The sequence below is a fragment of the Heptranchias perlo genome, chromosome 17 (genome assembly GCF_035084215.1).
Source record: "Heptranchias perlo isolate sHepPer1 chromosome 17, sHepPer1.hap1, whole genome shotgun sequence".
Taxonomy (NCBI): Eukaryota; Metazoa; Chordata; class Chondrichthyes; order Hexanchiformes; family Hexanchidae; genus Heptranchias; species Heptranchias perlo.
The window spans coordinates 36,817,502-36,841,633 of record NC_090341.1 but is presented as its reverse complement, the minus strand read 5'-3'; the positions used below and the strand labels follow the sequence as shown (position 1 = coordinate 36,841,633).

The following is a 24,132-nucleotide window of genomic DNA, read 5'->3' as shown; positions in this document are numbered from 1 at the left end:
TACAGTGGTAAAGTACATTCTTTCTCTTCCCTCTATAATCAACAAAAAATTGCAGACTGACAAAGGGGAAGGTTTTAATTACAGTTCATTTTAGATCATTGCCAACACTGGCTGCTGGCTATACACTAAACATCCACCAACCACCACTGCCATTATATTGCCAGAAAATACCATTGGGTTTAATTGGTCTTTGAAGAAAGGCACTATTGCTGTTTCATATTATTTTCTATTTAATCAGGTTAAGAGGACAACTCTACCTTTTTACAGAAATTGATGACTAAACTTGAAAATTTCTGATACTTTGCAGTTGGAGTGCTACACTATTTACCTGGGCTACTATAACACTTCCTCTGGGGTATTTTGCTCTTGCACCTTTCTGAAGTGTGTTCTGGGTAGGACGACTTAACTGTGGGCTGACTTGTTGGACCTGTTTTCTAAAAATGCCCAAAGAATTTGGTGCCTACTATTTTTTTAAGCAAATCAAATGCTGGCTCGAGAGCATACCTTAGAGGTTGGAACATTTGAATTTGAATCAAAATATTGCCACGAGTTAGAAATAAAACTACCTCTAACAAAATAGCAAGTACAAAATTCCATTCACCCCATTTTCTTTTGTTGTTGGCTGCCTCCTTTTAGTTGCCACTATATGAAAACACCATTCCTCATCTAAGAAAATAAATTGGGACTTTATGGAATTTCCCATCCAGATTCACACTTGTCCCTATGCAAATCTCCATCTTACCTCAGGAAAATGGAGCTTAATGAAAAAATAATTCAAAACATGATTCTAACACTCACTGGGTACTGCTAAATTAAAGCTGTTAAAAGCGTATACTGGACTCTGCGATAAGTGATTTTATAAAGCTGTTTCTCAGCATATCTGGCAACAGTCTTGAATGTAGAAATATTTGAGGGAATATTTTCACTTAAATTATCTATAAATTACATTGCATTAATAGGGTTTGTAACCTTTACCTTTACTTTTGTAATGAAACAATTTCAGAATTAATTTGGAAGAAATCATTTTTTAAAAATTTCTGTGCACTGATATATTGATACATAAAATCATTACAGATACTCAGCATTAATAAACATAATCTGGATTTATAAATAAGTGCTAGGAAATGCAGTGCAATTGCAAATGCTGCGTTACTGAATTACTGATATGTATAGGGTCTCTGCTCAGTGGCAAACTATTGCCAAACAAATCATACACGTTTGTCTCATGGGCAAAGCATAACCATTAGGAAAATTATATAGTACCACAATCCCAATGAAAAATGGCAACACAAATTATAGGGGACCGTTTTTATTGATCAGCTAAGTAAATCCCAGTTAAATATAATTTAAAAGCCTTTCCACACAGATTGGGCTATGATTGAACTTTAGTAGAAGATGTTAAACAGACACACACATTGGAATGCTCAATATTCACTGGTAATGTACACAATTCATCGTAATACTATAGTAGGCTCTTAAATGCCCAACCTTTCAGTGCTTGTATGAATAGCTTTCATTACTCTCTGGCATTTATGTCAAGGCCCTCATGTCCCGTAAGGGTTTTTTTTCACAGTTTACTTGTATAAAAGGTTGTTTCTGTCTCAGCAGCTGAAAAATTACAACAAAGAACCCCACATTCCTTTTCAATTTTCAAGAAAAACAAATGACTCAAACCCATAGTTATTTGTTGGTAAATTGAAATGAACTTCGAGTATGATTAGTTTAGCCACGGCTTTTGACAAAAATATGGTCTGAAGATACACAAAGATTGTATCTGATACAGAAGCTTCTTTTTTCCGGAGATTGTCTCTGCTAATGTTCTAACCTCTAAGGAATGCTCTTGAGCCAGCATTTAATTTCCACTTACAGTTTTATGGTACGAAATGAAATGGTATAACAATGTAATGCCATAACGCCCCCTCCTCCATAGTTTACACACAGTTCATTACATTTATACTGCAGCTTTTTAATTATACTTTATACCATACCATTGTTAAGCAACTGACACAGCCTTATCAGCCGAGTGGCATTCATATTTATGCATCATCAAGTATTCCCTCTTAATGAAGCTTGACAAGCTGTTTAATTCAAAGTATACAATATTTATTATGTACTTTTACATTTTTAAAACACTTTCTGTTTGCAAGAATTGCAGTTTTTTGCACTTTTTATATAATTTTTTACAATTACACAGAGAAATCAATGTGCAGAATTACACAATGTGAAATATTAATAATATGAAGCAATCTCTGCACATTATTAACAGCTTTTGATTTCTTTAATTAAATGGACTTAAATGCTAATTTGTCATTTGAAAAGATTTCCTCATTTTCTGAAAAGTTTACTATTAAAATTAAATTGTATTTGGGGACTGGCCTGGTAGCTCCAGCACCTGATGGAAAAACTTGCAACATGAAATCACAAGTTTGAGCCCCAGGACTCCTCGTCATTGAAACTCACTTGACCTTTATAGGTGAGTTCTCTGTGGGGCTGGGAGAGGGAGATGGCAAAGCTGACATCTTCTGGCACACTCCATTGAAACTGTGCCTCCTGCTGGTGGATCATGAAGCGGCACTGATGTCATTGATGGAGAAGTCCATGGTCCAATTCTCTCAGGGTGCATGATGGGAAGGCCTAAGAAAGAGGAAGTAATGTAGAGAAGGAATTTAAAACAGAAATTCAAAATAATTCATAGGATATTGTGCACTGTAACTTAATTTAGGAAACAATTTATGTGATGGACTAACCTATCATATGCAGTGTTAGATTTCAGGGTGTAATAGAAAATATTGTGTTCAATCATTGCTTAAGACGATACGATTTAAGCACATTTAAAAGGATAGGGACAATTCTATTACACTTGCCGAGCATCAAATTTGTGAATATTTTACTTAAGAAAATACGTGATTATATTTTTCTGACAGCGACATAACACTATTTTTCAGGGGCATCAAGATATATTCGTTCCCTTTGCCGACATCTAATTGATTCTATGGGTAATTACTATCAAGGCAATTAGTTGAACTCAACCACTGATGAACACAGAAACAAACAAAATACTCCTTCAAAAGGTACAACTCCAACAATATCTATAAAATGACAGAAGGAGTTATGTTTTTTTTTGGTTGTTACATGGAACTTTCATTAACCCCTATTTCTCCTGAAAGTAGTTTTAAAAAAATCTCTAGAATTAAAGAATTGTCCCTTTAATGCAGTAAATTTACCTCATTCCATCAGGTCTCTAGATTAACTGGAATGACAGATGCAACAATAAGCCTATCAGGGTGCCACGTGTGGCAGGGTCAGGCTGCGGGTGGGTGAGAATATAAACTGAATTCTGGTCAGCCACCCCCATTTAAAATAATGGCTCTAAACAATTTTATTATTTTAAAGCTATTTTTGGCAGATTGATGGCAGTAGAATTACAACATTGGGGATTCTACCACCATAGTGATCATGCCAACAACAATGTAAAATTAAGGAACATTGCTCCAGTAAAGGCTGTAATTCAGTATCAAGGGTTCTCCTGATGTTTATAAACTGCTGTGATTTGTGATATCATAACTCTTCACTGAATTATAGCCTTTAATTCCTGCCGTAACATTTATTATTCCATGTATAAAGGTACAACATAACATAAAGTGATGCACAAACAGGGAACAAAGAGGAAATATTATATTTAGTTATATATTTTCATTGTTTATTAATTAACCTTTGATGTACACTGCCTATGTTCTTTGAATTAACAAGATCTCAGACTTGAGTTCTTTGAAATCATCTTATTCACTTTACAAAATTCAACATTTAATGAATCATAAATCATTTACACATAAATGTGTATTCTAATGATGAACAAAATATCAGGAATATCTAAAGTATCCAGGTTATTCAAATATTATAAATTTCACCTACAGCACCAAATAAAGGGGACTTCTTTATAATTAAATGTTAAACAAATAATCATGCAATATTTTAAGGAAGATTTTTTTTTTGATGTCAATAAACCTGTAGGCTACAATTAAAAGAAATAGTATTGAAGTTGCGAAATATCCGATATATAAATATTAGCAAAACATTTTTTTATCTATGTATATATGAATTTAACTCAGTGTTAACATATGGAACACAATAACTGAAAATCTCTCACACCACTTGCTCTACAGTCTACATAAATAGTAACCCATCATTTAAAAAATATATGTGGAATTCAATTAATTGGATGGATGGAAAAGCACCAGCTATTAAACCATTTATCATAATACATTTTTCTAAACCTCAATGAAATACCTTTAATTCGAGTTGTACAGCTGACTTTAATAAGTTTAATTAAAAATAATAAAAGAAGCTGTTGAAATATGAATAGTTTTACTTGGGTTCACTGCAAATTCTTTTTCCCCAATCAAAATTTCACAATATATCTTGCAATAATGCAGAGCACCTTAATAGCCATTGTAAACACCTACGCATGGAAGGAAGCTATTATCTTCCCCATAATCTCAGCTATTGGTTTACCTTCTTTTATGGCTTACTGTTGAATAGTGCATTGTGGATTGTGTTGAAAAAAGAAACTGTCTGCACTATTCAAAAGAGAATGTGAGTACAGTGCATTAGATCTGATCCATGTTTTGAATGCTTTGTTGATTATACTCCAAAGGCAGTATACAGCATTCCAACAGTATATACTTTCACCTGGGATTTAACAATTTTACATCTAGCAGTTAAGTGATAATGAGTACAGCTATACTTTAATGTCATACAAAAATGAATACTAATGAATGTATAGGATGGGGATTTATGCTGTATGAAAATTCGATCTACAGTGGTTTAAACTTTTTGCCTCAGAAACCTACACTATGATACTTACAATAAAAAACATTTAAATTCTAATATATTTCATCTTACCATATTAATATTATCAAATTTAATTTTATTAATAAATCTTTGAATAATATATTTTCTTGCTTGCAGAATTTTTTTGGACATAAATTATCACACAGAGGGTTCTGTATTTTCCCTGCGCTTACTCTGATAATGTAAGATGGCAAAATAAGATGTAAACTAAATATTAAATTGCAGTATTGAATGTTTTGAAGAGGTTATAAGATATATATGTATATTTATAGATCATCCTCCGATCCCCAAAATGAGATTCCCATCCTTGAAGTCATTCCATGGATATTTTTTATGATATATTGTGAGACTCATGGATTGGTGTATTTGACGTTAGGTCAGTGGCTGTCACATTAGATGCCAATAGTGAGTATGCTCTGTTGTTGATATGGTTTGACACTCATGCTGAATGATTAACGATTATAATGTAATCATTGCAAGTTTAAAAGGCTAGTTAGCAGCAGATGCTTGAGGTCACTCTATATTACATTTATATATTTTCTTTAGATTTCATTCCCTTTTTTAATTTCAGTTTCTTTCCTTCTTTGGTTTCCTCCTATACCACAAACCATTCCCCTGATGAGAAGGTGAGCAATTTGTTGAGTGCTACCTGGAAATAAGTGGAGGGATTGCCACTCTTTCACAAGGATGATGGCCTATTCAAATCTTGAGCGACTAATGAGAGGTAATGAGGTTGGCTTAATCTTTCAATTTGACTTTCTTTCCCTCGAATAAGTGCCAAGATTCTACTTGATGAGCAACTTTAATACTTTAATATAAGAAATCTACTTTACTTAAGAAATCAGGACCACTGATTAAGACATGTTATGTTCAGTGCAGAGGATATTTTGAGGGCAGCATTGTAATATTAAAATACAGGGAAATATAATTTAAACTTGCACTATGCACCTTTCTGGAAAAGACAGACGCTGTGATGCATCATTAAAGGAGAGCAAAGTTTACTTTACTTATTTTAAATTCCCATCTCAGTGTACTAACTGTAATTAGATTTTCTAATTTATTATTGGAACATTAGAATGAATGATTTCGTTTTGTACTTTTAATTTATATTTTGTAATGGGAGCTTGTCCATTACATTACAGTGAGAGTCTCTGCTGCAGATTCCCTGTCAGGTTGATTAGGTGTTAATTGAATGGAGGAGCTAGATGCCTAATTTCAGACTTAACAGCAATCAGCACCAGTGTATTTGATCAGTTTATTTAGCAGATATTTGTCTGTGTGTATATATATATATATATATATATATACATAGTACTCTTTTGACTGGTATAGGGAATAGGGATCTTAAATTCTGATGGATGTGTATTAATTAATAAAGAAGCAAACTATGCAGATGAAGGAATCTTAGGGGAGTTACCGCCTTAGGGTGTGTGTTGAGCAACATGCAGATGAGCAAGGTATAGACAGAGGGCTAAACTAATAAACACTGCTGGCGAATTGGATTCATCTTGCCATTGATCTGAGCTGTTAGTCAAAACAACCACTACATCATAAAATCAGCAGATTTAAAAACAGCTCTTGCAGAACACGGCAGGATCCATGTTACAGACAGGACTGTTCTGAAGTCTCACACGCAAAAGGTACTTAACACTAGCATGTGGACCTTGTCTCGTATGTACCACCTTTGACAAAATCAGTCATTTGTCTTTGTCTGAAATTAAACGAAACTCATTGATCCAAGCCCGTTTCTTAGAAGAATATGGCATCGTTTCTCTAAAAAAAGCCAATAAACCTTGAACTTTAAGCTGGGATGCATTATTCTGGATTTTTTTTCTTTTTTGATTTTTTTTAAACTGAAAACATAAACAGTATTACATCACTAATTTCTTGTGTTACATTTAAATACAATGCATTCCCATTTTTTCCTTGCAATTTATCTTCATAACATGCTGAGACCTTGGGTTAGAAATTCGACTGACGCAGTCGTGCAAGGCGGGCGATAGTCTATTGGTTGCCATTATAGGTCCCACCCGATATTCTGTTTTAATGACCGTATAAGAGGCGGCCCATGCAATCCCACCTGGTTTGTGCTACTGCCCACAACGAATTTCTACCCCCTTTAGTGTTTATGTTGCTGTGACATATAATGAGATCTTCCTAATCAATATCGTTTGTTTGGAATTTCCTCCTTTCTTTATACCTTTCGTTAACATGCTTAACCTGCAGTATTCATCTAATACAAGCCATTTCCCTCTCCTCTCCATTCCTAGGTTTCGTACATCTCATAAATTCAGTTTCTCCCCCCCTTCAGGTGGATGTAAAAGATCCCTTGGTTGTATTCAAAGAAAAGCAGGGAATTCTCTTGGTGTCCTGGCCAACCAATACCACCAAAAACAGATGGTCTGGTCTTTCATTCATTTGCTGTTTATGGGACCTTGCTGTGCATAAAATGTTTGCCGCATTTGCCTACATAATAATGGTGACTGCACTTGAAAAAGTAATCCATTGGTTGTAAAGCGCTTTGAGATGTTTTGAGGACTTGATAAGTTTCTATAAAATTGCAGATTCTTTCTTTACATATAAAAGCAACTCTGCTTTACACAATACATTAATATTTTCATCCATGGTCTGATACTGGTACACACTGATCAAGATCAGACTTTTCTTATTTACTATACTATTTTTCTTGCACTTCCTGAACACCTACATGGTAAACAGCACCAACAAGTATAGAATCAATTATTCTGCTAAATATTAAACAAACATGATATCACACCTAATTGAGACTAGCACGCTTCATTAATCCCTAAATGCCACTTCAACAATGGGTCCCAGGTACCGAACATTACAAGCTTAATAATGCTTGCCTGTAGCCCAATGGAGGGGTATCAAATACTTCGTCCTTCTCCCCATACAGGTCTCAGTAGGGCACGACCTCCTTTGCCCACATGGCAGGCGGATGATCTGTTCCTAGGCTTCTGCCAAAACCATTCTTGAGTCAGTAACTGGAATCACCAAAAGCAGCCGGCCCTGATTTTCTTTCTGCTCTGTGGAGAGGGAATAGACATCTTAGATTTCAGCCAGGGTAGCAGTAGGGGCACTAGGCAAGCAGCTGCAGCTTTACAGGTTATGGAGAGGTTAAAATCAACCAAGGTTTTTGTTGGTAACCACTATCCAGTGACCCCCTACTGGAAAGTTTGCATACATTTTGAGTGAGGACTGGTTGTGATAGCCCCTGTAGTTGAATATGCTGCTGGCACATGCTGTCTAGGTTGTATGCACCAGAAGATCACTGTCATCCCATCATTCCTTCAGGACAGAAAGGAAAAAAGGGACAGAAAATTGGAATAAAAATCTTTCCCAACCCCTACTTTTGTCTAACTGGTTTTACCTTCGCTAGTTCAACATATGTTTTTACTTTAAGATCCATTATCAATTTGTCTGTTTTGCTTTGCTTCAGTTTTAGTATACTGGGACCTAGAAGTGTGTTTATTGTTGACTTAACTTGAAATACTGAGAGCACTGACAGTTCTGCAGTTCAAATTTCAGTGTGACAAGTGGAAACTGCTATTGACCGTCAGCTTATGAACAGGTAAATAGTACGTTGTTTAAGCAATAAGAGGCTGCAGGAAATGTGATAATTATGGGGGATTTTAATATCGCAGAGGTAAAGTGGACAAATCGGGGACAACTGAGAGGGAGGGGTTAAAGTACAATTTCATAGAAGAAATAAGGGAAAGCTTCCAAACACAACACATGGAGGAGGGCACAGGGAAGATGTTATATTGATTTAATATTTAACAGCCCACCAGAAATAATTAATAATCTGGAAGTGGGTGAGCACTCGGATTCTAGTGATGATTAGATATTCAATTTGATATTGCAATTAGGATTTTTTCAAGAAGTAACAATGCAGATGTGTAAGGCTTTAAAAGAGCAAACTTTGGGGCTATGAAGAAGGTTCGAGGGAGGAATAAGTGGGAGGCAGAATAGAAAATAAAATGAAGGAAGAAAAATGAAGAATTTTATTGACTAATTTAAGAGATGTGAAAAGAAAGTGTATCCCTAAGAGAAAATGGAGGAAAATAACACTATGACTGAATGAGAAGGTCTGGAATAACCAAAACGCTGAGCAAATTTATTTTAAAAGATTCGAGGCATCAAAAAGTAATTAGGACTGGCAGTCACAGAGTCAATGGAGGATAACTGTGTATTAGAAGGGGTAAGAGATAAAGAGAAAAACAAACTGTGAATAGCAGCAAGAGAGTTCAAAAGAATATTTTAGCTATGTACAAAGAAGGTGGAGTGATATAAGACTGGATAGGTCCTTTAAGGGATCAGTTGGGGAAACCTATCATCAGGAAACCAGGAATTAGAAGATGCAGTAAACAAGTTTTTCATATCAATCAAGTTGGCCTGTGTAAAGGCCAGTAAACTATGTCTTACGAAAAAAACTCAAGGAATGTAAGAGTAAATTCACCAATCCAGCAGGGAGCCAAGCTCAAATGGTGCACATGTCAGAGATAAGGCTACATCACTGTAACACCAGTTATGCAATCCTTCTAGTGCGGTTCCTCACTGGAAGTGGAGGATAGGTGAATTAATCTTTTAATGTCTGCGGGGCACCTGGATCAGATGGTATGTATCCAAAAATTCAACAGGCTCAATAAAAAAATGACTTTGAAGTAGAAAGTGGAAGGAAGAGGTGCTCAATGTTATGTGGCACGGAACCATCAGTGCAGGGTCGTAACTATGATTCACCACAAAGTGAGTTCCTCATTTCGACTCTGAAGTCATAGGGAGGTGCCAAGCAGAGACCAAGAGCTGTTCACAAAGACGAAGGGAAAGGCAGAGAGCTCATCGCCTCCTGGGCACTCTTGTGGATCTTCTAATTGTTATTTATAGAGCAGATCTGGTTGAAGCCTCAGAACTGGTTTCCAGGACACCCTTTTTACTGAGGGAGGCATGCAAATTCCACAATGGGAAAGCTCAAAGTGGGACTGAAATGAAAACACTGGCCCTAATTATTACTCTTACTTCAGGAACAGTAAGCTATTCTGCTATCTTATTAGAGATCATACTGGCCTCTGTTATCATTTCTAATGATGCGTAACTTTCATTTGTCTCTGTCACAGGCGTAATGTGAACCAGACAGTCCTTCTTCTGCCTCAGGGGTTTGAAATAAAACTATACTGGACGTTGCACAGCAACCAGGTAATCATCTAACTGGCTAAGACCACTGCAGAGAATACCTTGAATGTTTGTCACTCTTTCTGCCCATATCCTAACTCACACCAAGTCTCGTTCACCCATAACCCCTGTGCTCACTGACCTACATTGGCTCCCGGTCCAGCAACGCCTCAATTTTAAAATTTTCACTTGTTTTCAAATCCCTCCATGGTCTCGCCCCCTCCCTATCTCTCTAACCTCCTCCAGCCCTACAACCCTCCGAGATCTCTGCGCTCCTCCAATTAAGGCCGCTTGCGCATCCCCGATTTTAATCACTCCACTATTGGCGCCCGTGCCTCAGCTGCCTAGGCCCTAAACTATGTCTTTAAGCTCTGGAATTCCCTCCCTAAACCTCTCTACCTCTCTCTACTCCTTTAAGACACTCCTTAAAACCTACCTCTTTGACCAAGCTTTTGGTTACCTGTCCTAATATCTGCTTAAGTGGCTTGGTGTCCAATTTTGCCGATAACGCTCCTGTGAAGCGCCTTGGGAGGTTTTACTATGTTAAAGGTGTTACATAAATGCAAGTTGTTGTTGTTTCCATACTGAATATTGCAAACATCAACAAAAGTTTATTGTACGCTAGCCCAAATTGAGCAAACCTATTACTCAGGGCAGATTGTCTAAGTCAGATAAAGCAGCAATGAGATCAAATCAGAAAGCAGCATTCACTTACAATCTAGCTCCCATGTTATTGCACTAATCTGCACAGAGGATTAAATTTGATCCAGTGGAATCTAGCAAATCAGTATTGTATAACTTAATAGTTGCATATTACATGACCGTAAGCATCACCTCTTGCATTTGGCCAGCCCATTGTGCAAGGTGGAATGCAGTTCCTCGGCCGTATAACCCAAGATGTAGGGGAAGATTGGCAGATAAGTGAGGACACACTTGAGTACTCGGCTTCCTTTTAAGTGGCTGCTGAAATCAAATTGGGGTGCTGCTTGAAATGCTCACAAAGAGGGTTGAGATCAGTGTCACTCCACAGTACCACCCATAGCAGGTCATTACCATCCCTTCACAAGTGAAAGCTTAATGCTGCATGGTAGCCACAAGTGTCCTTCCAGCAGATGGCACAGCTTAGCATCTGCCCTTCTGGTGGCACAGACACTGAGAAGGCAGGTTCCCATGATCAATCCCAAAGGGTTTGCCAGGGCCTGCAGAAATGGTTGGTGGCATCTTGGCAGTTTCTGGCAAAACAGGTAGCACTGCCTTCTGATCACCCTGGCATACCTTGATTCATGAAGGACCATGTGCAGCATGACATGCTGTGAATGGGGTCCTTCTGAAGAGCTTGCAACAGATTGATTAGTCAGACATTCATGTTTCATTGTGATGCCACCGGGTGTCTGCTGGTTCATGAAAGCCTATTTGCCAGCTAGGGAAATAAACTAAATAAAAATACAAGAAGGGTTTTTAAAAGGCCTGAAATCTGTAGGTCTTTTAAAGGCTGTCCTGCCTGCAGATCTGCCTGAGGCCTCCCTTCCACTGGGTTTCATTGAGCGTGCTGAGGACCAGACGTTCAGCATGCCCGTAGGGTGGAGAGTGGCATGGCATCCTTCCCCGCCACTTTTACATTTGTTAATGAAGATACTATCAGCTTCAGACAGGAGCTTCATGTGCCTGCCCCAGACATGACCAGAAGATTCAACGGGGCTCGAAATGAGCATGTATCTGGCAGAACTGGTCTCCTGTGCCCACTCTGCACCTGGTTGGAGTAACAACATTCTGGGGTAGAAATTGCTATGCATTGTGTCCGTTTTTCAGGCCCCAGATGGGCACAAGGCATAGCAATTTATCAATGGGATGGCCTGCACCTAACCTGCATTGGCGTTGGTCCCACTGTTAAATTCGTAGGGCCCATTATTAGGCGTTCCAGGCCGATTTGCATAAATGTATGAGGCTCCCGCCTAATTCGGGTGGATGCCTTGACTGCCCGTAAAACAACGTCGTTGAGATCTCCGTGGGGCAGGAATGGATAAATAGAGTTACAGCAAAAATGATTGAAAAAGAGAGGTGATAAATATAGCGAGATCTTTTATATCCACATTAACAGGTGGCCAGTACTTTGATTTAACATCTCATCCATAAGACTCAATATTACACTGAAGTATTAATCTGCACTATGTGCCCAATCTCTAGTGGGGCTTGAATCCACAACTTTCTGACTCTGAAGTAAGAGTGTTACTACAGAACTGAGCTGACATTTGGCAATACAGTATGAAATTTAGAGAAGCTTGGGCTAATTAGGGTCAGTCAGCGGAGAATTTTAAAGGGTAGGTTGTGCTTGACGAATTTTATTGAATATGTTGAGCAATTGTGGTTTGCACAGTTAAAGGGAATGTGATGTATGTTGTATATATGGATTTGAGGAGGCAGTTATTAAAGTGCCACATAAGACACTTGTTACAAAAATTAAGGCACGTCATGTTAAACAGAACGCAACTGACTGGATACGGAGATGGCTAGAGGACAGAAAGCAAAAAGCAGAGGTAAATAGGTGGAAATGGATATTTTAGCCAAATGTCTGATAATTGGTGGGATGTGGACAATGATGTGCCGAAAGATCTCTGCTGGGGCTCTTTTGTTGTCATTTATATAAATGAGTTGGATTCCAGCACAAGAAGAGTGATATGAAAGTTTGTTGATGATTCCCAACCAGGTGGCATAGCAAACTCTGAAGAATGCTGGAGATTGCAGATGGACGTAGACGAGTTAGCGGAAAGAGCAGACAGGTGGCAGATGCCGTTTAGTGTAGAGAAATGTAAGGTAGTAGATTTTAGGAAAGACAGTAGCGAAAAGTGCAAGAAAATACACCCTCAGAGTAAAAGACCGTTGAAATAGAGGGGTGAATTTTCTCGTCACCTCCTGGGCGGTGATCTGGATTCCCTGTTATGAAACATGGCTAATTTTCATTCCATTGATTTCAAAAATGTAAATCAGGTGGGTTCTATGACGGGGGTGACTTGCCTCACCAAATCATCACTCAGTTGGTGAAGATGAAAATTTACCCCATAGGGTGCAGATGCATACATCTTTAAAGGCAAAAAAGCAGGTTCAAAAGGTCATTAAAAGAGCTAATGGGATTTTGGATTTTATACATGGGGTACTGAATGTAAACAAAAGTAATACTGAATTTGTACAAGACATTGGTTAGACCACAGTTGAAGTGCGTACATTTCTACCTACTCCATTATAGCCATGGAAAAGGTACAGCAAAGGTACCTAGAAAGGTTATCGTCTTAATAAAGGCTCAGAAAATGAATGTTTCTTTCACTGGAACAGAGAGATTAAAGTGGGATCTAATGGAAGTTTTCAAAATTATGAAAGGTTTTGAGAGGGTAAGCAGTGAAATATTGTTTCTGCTGGTTGGAAAATTAGTAACATGGGAAGCATAGTAAAGATTAACACTAGAAGAATGAAGGATGAAGTTAGAAGATATTTTTTCACAAAGGGTTAGTAGAACATGGACTGCTTTACCACATGAGTTTATTAAGGCATATGTTTTAACATTGTTTAAAATGGAATTGGATAGTTATTAGAAAAGGAAATGTATAAAAGGATACTGAGAAAGAACAGGGTAACGGGAGGTAGCTCCAGTTCAAGAGCTAGCACCAGCCTAGGCAAATGGCCTCTATTTGTTCTGTAATTTCTATGACTTCTATGATTGTACACTGAGTGACTAGTAACTGAAATGGTTTCCCAGGTGGGGTAGGTATGGTACAAACATGGCAATCATTCAAGAGGTCGTTGGACACTGCGATGGAGGGAATCTGTGAGTTAGATGAGCCCAATGCATGTCATTGTGGTAACAAAATTAATTTGCTGGGCACTTGGGTAAAGATTTTGTTTTTAAACCACAGCCGTTACGAATCAGAAGCATCTAAAATTAATCTCTTCTACTGGAAAGAGCATTTTGTAGCATACAATTTGTTCGGTGGTAAAAAAGGGAAATGGATATTTTGGCAAAATGTCTGACAATTAACATTTACTCTGAATTTATATCAGCTATTATAATAATATGGGTTCTTAATTTTGTGAAAGGCAGGCCTGACCCAGGAGACACTCATTAAGACTGGATTCAAACTACACAAGATAATCAGTAGAAGATGGCTGTTGTCATGGTCATTTTCAAAAACATACCTCTGGGGGCAGCAGATAAATGGCACAACATGGAGGCAATGAGCTTCTTGTCATTAGTTTAAATCCTGTTAACTGTCAGCAAATAGTTACAGTGATTGAAATACTATCTTGCAAGCAGTAAAGGCTAAGTCTTTACATTTTTAATGCTTTACCTTTGGGTTGTCAGTGTGATTTTACATTTTTAATTACTCAGCCAGTTTTGAGTTTACTCCTTGCAGATGTTCCAAGTTAAACAAAATGTGGATAACCTAAATTTAGTATTTGAAATTCAAGTACTTTATTTCCTTTCAGGGCACCCTTTCCAGAGAAAGAAGAGTTGCCTGCTGCTGACACAAAGATAATTGTAAACAATTTTACAACACCAAGTTATAGTCCAACAAATTTATTTTAAATTCCACAAGCTTTCACCTGACGAAGGAGGAAGCCTCCGAAAGCTTGTGGAATTTAAAATAAATTTGTTGGACTATAACTTGGTGTTGTAAAATTGTTTACAATTGTCAACCCCAGTCCATCACCGGCATCTCCACATCATGGACACAAAGATAGGTAGTGACCGGGATGTTTTTTTTATTCTCCACCATGTATAGCAAATACTCAACAAGCCTTGGAAAAATTAGGACAACCATCTCCATTGCTCCCCCTCCTGACTGATGTTATATGCTTGAAATGGATGTTTACAGAGTTCAAGAGAAGCACTGATAATTATAGCTACAACATCCTAACAGCAAAAAAAATTATACAAGGCAAGGAAGGAATTCTTTGGGTCAGTGATGTAATAATCTATTCAACAACCTCTCCCTTTAAGAATCTGTAAATAATTCCAAACACACAGATCACTCCTGAATGGTGAAAGAATTTCAAACTTGTATTGTTCTCTGAACAGCTTGCTCCATTGTTCTTAGTTTGGAAAATGCTGGGAAAAGCAAAGAGGAGAGAAGGACATTTTCCTGTCAATAGAAAAATGATAGAAATTGTGTGATTTTCAGGAGTTAAAATATATTTAATAAGTTTACAGTTCATTGGCCAGTCTGAGTGACTTCAATGTAATAGCATCTTAGCAATTTGAATTAAGAAGTGTTTCTGCAAATTTACTCACATTGACAGCTATTGAAGGATTATGTAGATGGTGTTGATGCTGCAAATAGAGATCTGACAGATTGTCAACAGCAATTCCTGTAAAATAACAAATGTGAATTAGTTATGTCACAGGTGAAGGCATTTTCTGTCTGAAAGGAAATCAACCATTCATTAACATACAAAAAGTGTGGAAATTTTTTTCTCCAGGCAATCCAAATACAAGGTTGAAACTCTGGCCTAGAAATCTGATTGCATCCTGGAAACGGGCGTACAAGGGTCAGGGCAAGCAAGGGGCGGGATGCGCAGGGGGCGGGGTGTGCAGAGGGCGCGCAGGGGGCAGGGCGCGCAGAGGACAGGGCGTGCACTGCGCATGCTTGTTAATGTGGACTCACGCAACACAAATATTGAGTTATATTATAATCATACAGGCATGCAGCCAGTACTACCCGTGCTACTCATTTGGTTGCACGCCTATTGGGGGCATGGATTTTGGGCATCTCTGACATCACTTAAAGGCAGCCAGCACCTCTTAAAGGGGAGGTGCAGTTTGGCTGCAGAACAAAGGGAACACAATAATAGCTGCAACAAGTGCTGAGAGAGCAACAAGGCTCTCTGATGCTGCCTTGAAGGTTCTGGTGCAGGCAGTGGACACAAGGAATGACATTGTCTTCCCCCAGGGGGAAGGAAGCACTCCAGGCATCTCAGGAGACAGTAGATGTGGTCGCAGAGCATGTTAGTACTAGGAGTTTAGCTCCATGGACATGGCTGCAATGCTGGAAAAAAGTTCAGTGACCTCCCTAGAGTTGTCAAGGTAAGAATACTGCTCTCTTATTCTCTGATGTGGAGATGCCGGTGATGGACTGGGGTTGACAATTGTAAACAATTTTACAACACCAAGTTATAGTCCAGCAATTTTATTTTAAATTCACAAGCTTTCGGAGACTTCCTCCTTCCTCAGGTAAATGTTTCAGGAGCTCCTTGAAGCCTACGCATTTATACATATAGAACAATACATGGTGTTTACAGACTGCCCCTGCAACTGCCCGTTGCCAAGGCAATCACCGTGTTCAGACAGAGAGGTGTCACCTGCAGAACCCCCGAATACACATTCAACAAAAAAACAAAAAAACAAACAGGGAAAAAAAACAGAGAAAAAAAACAGAGAGAGGCAGAAACATCCGGAAGGCAGAGAGAGCCAGCAAATGACCCATTATATTAAAAACAGATAACATTTGTTCGCTGGTGGGGTAACGTGTAGCGTGACATGAACCCAAGATCCCGGTTGAGGCCGTCCTCATGGGTGCGGAACGTGGCTATCAATTTCTGCTCGACGATTTTGCGTTGTCGTGTGTCTCGAAGGCCGCCTTGGAGTACGCTTACCCGAAGGTCGGTGGATGAATGTCCATGACTGCTGAAGTGTTCCCCGACTGGGAGGGAACCCTCCTGTTTGGCGATTGTTGCGCGGTGTCCGTTCATCCGTTGTCGCAGCGTCTGCATGGTCTCGCCAATGTACCATGCTCTGGGGCATCCTTTCCTGCAACGTATGAGGTAGACAACGTTGGCCGAGTCACAGGAGTATGAACCATGCACCTGGTGGGTCGTGTCCTCTCGTGTGATGGTGGTATCTGTGTCGATGATCTGGCATGTCTTGCAGAGGTTACCGTGGCAGGGTTGTGTGGCGTTGTGGACGCTGTTCTCTTGAAAGCTAGGTAATTTGCTGCGAACGATGGTCTGTTTGAGGTTGGGTGGCTGTTTAAAGGCGAGTAGTGGAGGTGTGGGGATGGCCATAGCGAGGTGTTTGTCCTCATTGATGACATGTTGAAGGCTGCGGAGAACATGGCGTAGTTTCTCCGCTCCGGGGAAGTACTGGACGACAAAGGGTACTCTGTTGGTTGCGTCCCGTGTTAGTCTCCTGAGGAGGTCTATGCGATTTTTTGCTGTGGCCCGTCGGAACTGTCGATCGATGAGTTGAGCGTCGTATCCCGTTCTTACTAGGGCGTCTTTCAGCGTCTGTAGGTGTCCATCGCGTTCCTCCTCGTCTGAGCAGACCCTGTGTATTCGCAGGGCCTGTCCATAGGGGATGGCCTCTTTGACGTGGTTAGGGTGGAAGCTGGAAAAGTGGAGCATCGTGAGGTTGTCCGTGGGCTTGCGGTAGAGTGAGGTGCTGAGGTGCCCGTCTTTGATGGAGATTCGTGTGTCCAAGAAAGAAACTGATTCTGAGGAGTAGTCCATGGTGAGCTTGATGGTGGGATGGAACTTGTTGATGTTATCGTGTAGTCTCTTTAGTGATTCCTTGCCGTGGGTCCATAGAAAGAAAATGTCGTCGATGTATCTGGTGTATAGTGTTGGTTGGAGGTCTTGTGCAGTGAAGAAGTCCTGCTCGAACTTGTGCATGAAAATGTTGGCGTATTGGGGTGCGAATTTGGTCCCCATGGCTGTTCCGTGTGTTTGGGTAAAGAACTGGTTATCGAAGGTGAAGACATTGTGATCCAGGATGAAGCGGATGAGTTGTAGGATGGCTTCCGGAGATTGGCTGTTGTTGGTGTTGAGTATTGATGCTGTCGCAGCGATGCCGTCATCGTGGGGGATACTGGTGTATAGTGCCGAGACGTCCATCGTGGTGAGAAGTGTTCCTGGTTCAACTGGTCCGTGGGTACTGAGTTTTTGTAGGAAGTCTGTAGTGTCGCGACAGAAGCTGGGGGTTCCCTGTACGATGGGTTTCAGGATGCCATCGATGTATCCAGAGAGGTTCTCACACAGGGTTCCGTTGCCTGATACGATGGGACGTCCGGGTGTGTTGGCTTTGTGTATCTTTGGGAGGCAGTAGAAGTCTCCCACGCGGGGATTACGTGGGATGAGAGTGCGTAGGATGCTTTGAAGGTCTGGATCGAAGGTCTTGATCAGTTTGTTGAGCTGGTGGGTGTGTTCTTTGGTCGGATCTGCGGGTAACCGTATGTAGTGTTCCTGGTTGTCCAGTTGTCGGTATGCTTCTTTGCAATAGTCTGTTCTGTTCTGTATGACTATGGCTCCTCCTTTGTCCGCTGGTTTGATGACGATGTTGCGGTTGGTCTTGAGAGCGTTGATGGCGTTGCGTTGTGCTCGGGTGACATTCTGGACTGTCTTCTGAGTGCGGCTGATGAATCTGGCATTGACGCATTTCCTGACAGCTTGAGCATACATGTCCAGCTGAGGGCAGCGACCCTCCGGAGGAGTCCAGTTTGACTCTTTCCTCTTCGGTTGCTGTACCGCGGATCCCTCTGTCTGCTGTTCCGGATCGTCGATTGTCTCATTGGGTTCGCTGCTGAAATCTTGGGGTTTGTGGAAGAATTCCCGGAGCCTCATTCTCCTGATGAATTCCTCTGTGTCCGCCGCGAGACTAGTGGGGTCCATTTTGGTAGTGGGGCAGAAATTGAGCCCTCGGCTGAGAACTTCGATTTCGTCTGGTTGAAGGGTGTGGTCGGATAAATTGACAATAGACTTCCCTGTGGTTGCAACCGTGGTACCAGGGGAAGCTTGGTCGTTGCTGGTGGTGATGCCGAGTTTCTCAAGCTTCCTGCTCTTGGTTTTCATGTAGGCAGCGTAGTTCCGTTGCCTCGTCTGTTTGGCGGTATAACGTAGCTGGTCTGCTGTGTCCTGAGTACAGGTTGAGAGTATGGACTCTATCTTGGTTTCGAGGTTGTGGCGTCTGCTGTAGAGTTGGTGTATGAGATGGTTGCGGAGTGTGCGAGAGGTACGGCGGCAGAGTCTCTCAGCGTAATCCGAGTTGTATGTGGACTTGAGTGGGTTCGTGATCTGGAGTCCTTTCGGGATCTTGTCTGCTTTCTTGCAGCTCTGTAAAAACTTGATGTCTGTGTCTAAATGCGCGATCTTCTTGGATATCCTTTCCACTGTGAGCCGGCAGTTTGTGGTGTCGATGGTAGTCATGATGTGGAGATGCCGGTGATGGACTGGGGTTGACAATTGTAAACAATTTTACAACACCAAGTTATAGTCCAGCAATTTTATTTTAAATTCACAAGCTTTCGGAGACTTCCTCCTTCCTCAGGTAAATGTTTCAGGAGCTCCTTGAAGCCTACGCATTTATACATATAGAACAATACATGGTGTTTACAGACTGCCCCTGCAACTGCCCGTTGCCAAGGCAATCACCGTGTTCAGACAGAGAGGTGTCACCTGCAGAACCCCCGAATACACATTCAACAAAAAAACAAACAGGGAAAAAAAACAGAGAAAAAAAACAGAGAGGCAGAAACATCCGGAAGGCAGAGAGAGCCAGCAAATGACCCATTATATTAAAAACTCTTATTCTCTGCCCAATAAGGATAGGATGGCCAAACACGCTGCAGAGCCTATCCTCCAGTCTCACCAGTTGCAATGCTTCTGACCTACCCACTACTTCAACTGCAGCCTCCTCCTTGCAGACAGGACTTGTAGGTATGGTGGCCCTACTCTTGTCCACATCTGCTCTTATTGTGTGCTACATGAAGAAAGGGAGTGTGGCCTGCTGAAAGGTTGTGAAGATGTGCATTTCAGTGTATAATAGTGTGGATAGGAACATAGGAACAGGAGTAGACCATTCACCCCTTGAACCTGTTCCGCCATTCCGTCCTATCGTATCAGGCAACGGAACCCTGTGTGAGAACCTCTCTGGATACGTCGAGGGCATCCTGAAACCCATCGTACAGGGAACCCCCAGCTTCTGTCGCGACATTACAGACTTCCTACAAAAACTCAGCACCCACGGACCAGTTGAACCAGGAACACTTCTCACCACGATGGACGTCTCGGCACTCTACACCAGTATCCCCCACGATGACGGCATCGCTGCAACAGCCTCAGTACTCAACACCAACAACAGCCAATCTCCAGACGCCATCCTACAACTCATCCGCTTCATCCTGGATCACAACGTCTTCACCTTCGACAACCAGTTCTTTACCCAAACACACGGAACAGCCATGGGGACCAAATTTGCACCCCAATACGCCAACATTTTCATGCACAAGTTCGAGCAGGACTTCTTCACTGCACAGGACCTCCAACCAACACTATACACCAGATACATCGACGACATTTTCTTCCTATGGACCCACGGCAAAGAATCACTGACGAGACTACACGATAACATCAACAAGTTCCGTCCCACCATCAAACTCACCATGGACTACTCCTCAGAATCGGTTTCTTTCTTGGACACACAAATCTCCATCAAAGACGGGCACCTCAGCACCTCATTCTACCGCAAGCCCACGGACAACCACACGATGCTCCACTTTTCCAGCTTCCACCCTAACCACATCAAAGAGACCATCCCCTATGGACAGGCCCTGCGAATACACAGGATCTGCTCAGACGAGGAGGAACGCGATGGTCACCGACAGACGCTGAAAGACACCCTCGTAAGAACGGGATATGATGCTTGACTTGTCGATCGGCAGTTCTGATGGGCCACAGCGAAGAATCGCATAGACCTCCTCAGAAAACAAACACGGGACGCAACCAACAGAGTACCCTTCGTCGTCCAGTACTTCTCCGGAGCGGAGAAACTACGCCATGTTCTCCGCAGACTTCAACATGTCATCGATGACGACGAACACCTCGCTAAGGCCATCCCCATGCCTCCACTACTCGCCTTCAAATTACCCAGCTTTCAGGAGAACAGCGTCCACGACACCACACAACCCTGCCACAGCAACCTCTGCAAGACATGCCAGATCATCGACACAGGTACCACCATCACACGAGAGGACACCACCCACCAGGTACGTGGTTCATACTCCTGTGACTCGGCCAATGTTGTCTACCTCATACGTTGCAGGAAAGGATGCCCCGGAGCATGGTACATTGGCGAGACCATGCAGACACTGCGACAACGGATGAACGGACACCGCGCAACAATCACCAGACAGGAGGGTTCCCTCCCAGTCGGGGAACACTTTAGCAGTCAAGGACATTCAGCCACCGATCTTCGGGTAAGCATTCTCCAAGGAGGCCTTTGAGACACACGACAACGCAAAATCGTCGAGCAGAAATTGATAGCCAAGTTCCGCACCCATGAGGACGGCCTCAACCGGGATCTTGGGTTCATGTCACGCTACACGTAACCCCACCAGCAGGAAAAAAAAGTTATCTGTTTTTAACACAGCTGGACATTCTCTCTCTCTCCCTCTGCCTTTCGGGTCTCTTTCTCTCTTTGTCTGTGTAATTTGACCCATTGTGTATTCAGTATACTGGGACCTACTGTTTTCCGTGGCTAACATGTCTGAACACCAACGACACCTTTGATTGGTGTGATGGTGTCCCAGCCTAATATAAGATATGCGATTTGAGAACTTCTCATTTACTCACTCACCTAATGAAGGAGATAATCTCCGAAAGCTTGTGATTTTCAAATAAAACTGTTGGACTATAACCTGGTGTTGTAAGATTCCTTACATTTGGCCATTCTATTAGATCATGGCTGATCTGTATGTTAATTCCATCTACCCACCTTGTTTCCATATCCCTTAATACCCTTACCTAACAAAAATCTATCAGTCTCAGTTTTGAAATTTACAATTGACTTAGTGTCAACAGTTTTTGGAGGAAGAGAGTTCCATATTTCCACTACCCTGTGTGTGAAGAAGTGCTTCTTGACATCACCAATGAATGATAGAAACATGGAAAATAGGAGCAGGAGTAGGCCATTCGGCCCTTCGAGCCTACTCCACCATTCAATATGATCATGGCTGATCCTGTATCTTAATACCATATTCCTGCTCTCTCCCTTTACCCCTTGATGCCTTATGTGTCTAGAAATCTATCTAGCTCCTTCTTAAATATATTCAGTGACGTGGCCTCCACAGCCTTTTGTGGTAGAGAATTCCACAGGTTCACCACCGTCTGAGTGAAGAAATTTCTCCTCATCTTAGTCCTAAATGTCCTACCCCATATCCTGAGACTGTGACCCCTCGTTCTGGACCCCTCAGCCAGGGGAAACATCCTCCCTGCATCCAGTCTGTCCAGCCCTGTCAGGATTTTATGTGTTTCAATGAGATCCCCTCTCATTCTTCTAAACTCGAGTGAATACAGGCCGAGTCGACCCAATCTCTCCTCATACGACAGTCCTGCCATCCCAGGAATCAGTCTGGTGAACCTTCGCTGCACTCCCTCTATGGCAAGTATATCCCTTCTTAGGTAAGGAGACCAAAACCGCACACAATACTCCAGGTGGGGTCTCACCAAGGCCCCTTATAGCTGCAGTAAGACATCCTTGCTCCTGTACTCAAATCCTCTTGCAATGAAGGCCAACATACCATTTGCCTTCCTAACTGCTTGCTGCACCTGCATGTTTGATTTCAGTGACTGGTGTACAAGGATACCCAGGTCCCTTTGTACATCAACATTTCCCAATCTATCACCATTTAAATAATACTCTGCCTTTCTGTTTTTCCTTCCGAAGTGGATAACTTCACATTTATCCACATTATGCTGCATCTGCCATGTATTTGCCTAGTCACTCAACTTGTCTAAATCGCCTTGAAGCCTCTTTGCATCATCCTCACAACTCACGATCCCACCTAGTTTTGTGTCGTCAGCAAACTTGGAAATATTACATTTGGTTCCCTCATCCAAATCATTGATATATATTGTGAATAGCTGGGGCCGAAGCACTGATCCCTGCAGTACCCCACTAGTCACTGCCTGCCACCCCGAAAGAGACCCATTTACTCGTACTCTCTTGTTTCCTGTCTGTTAATCAATTTTCATTCCATGCCAGTATATTACCACCATGTCTTTAATTTTGCACACTAACCTCTTTTGTGGGACTTTATGAAAGGCCTTCTGAAAATCCAAATAAACCACATCCACTGGTTCTCCCTTATCTATTCTACCAGTTACATCCTCAAAAAACTCGAGTAGGTTTGTCAAACATGATTTCCCGTCATAAATCCATGTTGACTTTGTCTAATCCCGTTGATATTTTCTAAGTGTCCTGTTATCTCATCCTTTATAATGCTCCAGTATTTTCCCTACTACTGATGTTAGGCTAACCGGTCTGTAGTTCCCTGTTTTCTCCCTCCCTCCTTTTTTAAATAGTGAGGTTACATTTGCTACCCTCCAATCTGCAGGAACTGTTCCATAATTTATAGAATTTTGGAAGATGACAACTAATGCATCCACTGTTTCCATGGCTACCTCTTTTAGTACTCTGGGATGCAGATTATCAGGCCCTGTGGATTTATCAGCTTTCAGTCCCTTTAATTTTTCCAGCACTACTTTTTTACTAATACTAATTTCCTTTAATTCCTCCTTCTCACTAGTCCCTTGGTTCCCTAGCATTTCTGGGAAGATATCTGTGTCCTCTTCCGTGAAGACAGAACCAAAGTATTTGTTTAATTGCTCTGCCATTTCCTTGTTCCCCATTATAAATTCTCCCATTTCTGACTGTAAGGGACCTACATTTGTCTTCACTAATCTTTTTCTTTTTACATACTTGTAGAAGCTTTTACAGTCCACTTTTATGTTCCTTGCAAGTTTACTCTCATACTCTATTTTTTCCCCTCTTCATCAATCTCTTGGTCCTTTTTTGCTGAATTCTAAACTGCTCCCAATCTTTAGGCTTGCTACTTTTTCTGGCAACTTAAATGACTCCTCTTTGGATCTAATATTATCCTTAATTTCTTTTGTTAGCCACGGTTGGGCCACTTTTCCTTCTGTGTTTTTGCGCCAGAAAGGAATGTATAATTGTTGCAATTCATGCATTCGTTCCTTAAATGTTAGCCATTGCCTATCCACTGTCATGCCTTTTAATGAAGCTCCCCAATCTATCATAGCCAACTCACTCCT

General features: G+C 41.2%; 1 long non-coding RNA gene across 1 annotated transcript in view; it reads right to left on the bottom strand.

The window, feature by feature from the left end:
• Positions 1-2,141: 2,141 nt before the first annotated feature.
• LOC137334422 (uncharacterized) overlaps positions 2,142-24,132 on the bottom strand; it is a 35,436-nt gene continuing 13,445 nt past the window's right edge. Inside the window, exons 3-5 of the long non-coding RNA XR_010966144.1 lie at positions 15,323-15,399; positions 7,719-7,898; positions 2,142-2,634 (exon numbers count right to left, since the gene is read on the bottom strand). This is a non-coding gene — a long non-coding RNA (uncharacterized lncRNA). The remainder of the gene's footprint in view (positions 2,635-7,718; positions 7,899-15,322; positions 15,400-24,132) is intronic.